This window comes from Amblyomma mixtum, chromosome 5 (assembly GCF_055824585.1).
Source record: "Amblyomma mixtum isolate Tamu chromosome 5, ASM5582458v1, whole genome shotgun sequence".
NCBI lineage: Eukaryota > Metazoa > Arthropoda > Arachnida > Ixodida > Ixodidae > Amblyomma > Amblyomma mixtum.
This window is the reverse complement of record NC_143016.1, coordinates 32,909,868-32,912,341: the sequence shown is the minus strand read 5'-3', so window position 1 is coordinate 32,912,341 and position 2,474 is coordinate 32,909,868. Positions and strand designations below refer to the sequence as shown.

At 46.3% G+C, this 2,474-nt stretch overlaps 1 long non-coding RNA gene across 3 annotated transcripts; it reads right to left on the bottom strand.

Moving 5' to 3' along the window:
- Positions 1-2,103, bottom strand: LOC149341696 (uncharacterized). 3 transcript variants are annotated; one of them, XR_016282647.1, is made up of 3 exons: positions 1,190-2,103; positions 658-1,077; positions 1-293 (listed from the first exon to the last, which is right to left on the bottom strand). It is a non-coding gene; the product is annotated as an uncharacterized LOC149341696 (long non-coding RNA). The 3 variants fall into 3 exon arrangements; XR_016282646.1 differs by having other exon boundaries at positions 1-810; positions 927-1,077; positions 1,190-2,102; XR_016282648.1 differs by having other exon boundaries at positions 1-810; positions 962-1,077; positions 1,190-2,102.
- Between the last annotated feature and the right edge of the window lie 371 nt (positions 2,104-2,474).

Genomic DNA, 2,474 nt, shown 5'->3' with positions numbered 1-2,474 from the left:
AAGGATCAGGAAATTAATGTTAGAAGCCACGGAGGAGGTAGCTTCACTGGTTTGGCCGACGTTACAACGGTAAGCACTTGGATGGTGGGAAAGTGTCGAGCAGAAACCAATTGTTAAATCAAAAATTCATTTGGCCCCGGGCCTTGTTCACAACGGATGTGTTGATGAGCAAGTTGCTGTGATGTGGATGGCACTGAAGAGCTCGCTAGGTGTTCCAAAAATCGCTTTTCTTGCAAGGAGGATGCCAACTAGGCGCTAACAAGGGGAAGTCAAATCCAGCTCTGTTCAGCAGCCTGCAGAAGTGAAAAATATTAGAGTAACCAAAAGTACAGTCAGTCAGGTGCATGTAGAATGGCCAATGAGGAGTCTGAAGCAAATAAGACCAGGAAATGGCAAGGAGTGACAGCACAGGCAATAAAATAAGCTAATTAAAAACATAGGTGCATATGATGTCACTGCAAGCGGTATTTCAGCAGAGTGCTATGGCATAACTCAAGAAGTCAATCACTGTGGAGGCCTTTAACAGAAGCAAAATCCAAACAGCGTGCATGGACACTGAAAGCCAAGCAGTCAATAGCAAGTGCACTGCCTTACTGTGATGCACACTGTACTCATAGAACCTCCTAAGCTGCATCTTGCAAACAGGCTTTCTCTTACTTGCAAGATGTGGCTGAATCAAAAGTGGTTGATGTTTGACATCTTGCACCGTCGCATGAAAACATAGCAGAGATGCTGCTGTCCTGGTAATGCCTGCATCACTTCAGTATACACCAGAGATGTGTTTTAACTTGACAGCCACACAGGGCACATCTGAAAGATAAGACAAATAAAAGTGCGTGTGTATAAGGTTCCTAACACTGCATTGCCAAAGAAGCCCTTTCTAATCTGTACGATGAAGCTCAAACAGTGGGCAAGAGATTACTTACACCACTGCACAAGAAGAATTAGTCCAGGTTCCCACCTCAGAACTGAAACAATCTCCAGGCCAAGTCGTCTGAACAGCCAAGTACATGGTGCTGCTATTAATTTGCGTGAAATTAGACCAGGTCCTTGCTCCTCCGGCCAACAGTTCGAGTTCTAAAGGACAAACAAATAATGGGGCTTGTGGAATGAACATTAGCAAAGAGCCTAGACCTATACAAGAAATCATGAAGTGAAAGAAAAGGTGTCAGCTGCAAAGCGTGCTTACCAAAACTTGAGAAGTTGAGCAGGCAAGGAGGTCCTCTGAAAACCACTGTTGAACAGCCTGTACCCAAAACGAAACGTACACAGTGAAGTAGGGACAACGCCAGCGTGCACGGTGCAATGGTTTTCCAAAAAATAAAAGCTGCCATGCCTGCAAAGAGCCGTAGTACTTCACTGCACTGTCAAACAGCCTGCACACATACAGAGCAGCACCACTGAGTAAACTACCTTTGTGCCGGGGCTCTCAATCGCAATGAAATAAAAGCTTGACGCAGTTAAGATAACCAAAGCCTTTTTAACGCGAGTTTCACTGACGGCAATCACAGCAAGGAGAATTGGAGCACACAGGTGGCCAGATGAGAGTCCTTGGCAAGAACAAAACCCTGCCAGAATGCAATAGAGCACACACTTTAATCAATGTGTAGGAAAATATTCGCGCCTTATCAACGTACGCTTAAACAAAGCTGGTTGGTTTGAAGCTTTGTCACGTTAACCTTGTCATCGCCTTGGTAAAGAAAGCAACTCGCATGCGAGCAGCCTAGCTGTATCCACTTACCAAAAGCTCGAATACATGCAAATGCCCTGTTTTAATACATTCAACGCTGCACTTTGGTATGTAAAACACTGGCTGATACTGTTTTGTGATTTGTAAACCAAAGGTTCAATCAGGCGCGTAACTTAGTGGCTTAGCCGGCAAAGCGGAAAACGAGGCTCACATCTCAGTGCAACACTGGTAGTAAACGATACCGCAGAAAAAGGGGAAAATGCAAACTGCAGCGGCGTGAAGTGCCAACCAGCGCGGAAAAAAGTGCGCAGCGAAACGTACTACAACGTGCGCAGCATCCGCTTCGCGCGCGTAGCTATCGCTAGCCTCTGCAACGCCAAATGACCAAATGAAGTACTAATTTCTAAACGTAAAAATAAACAAATCATCAAAGAACCAAAAAAAGAAATTGAATCTAATACTTTCATGTAAAACATAAGCACTGGCAGCTTCGACTAAGATTTTTTTCTGCTTTAAACGGTTAAAACCACTTTGGCAAACTATCCTGCATCGCCACCGTGCGGAGCGACACCAAGCAGCAAGCTGCGCCGTGACTCAAGAAAGATTGCCTCCAAGATACCACGAAAAGATAGCGCGCGGGTGATCTGCGCGATAATCCGCGCGAGCGAGCTCGGCGAAGGCGGCGGGAATGCGGCGAAGGCAGCGTGCGCTGCGCCTGTCACCATGTCAATCCGCATGCTGCCGCCAGCTAGCCGAGGCGTAACAGAGGCGTTCGCAACATGAA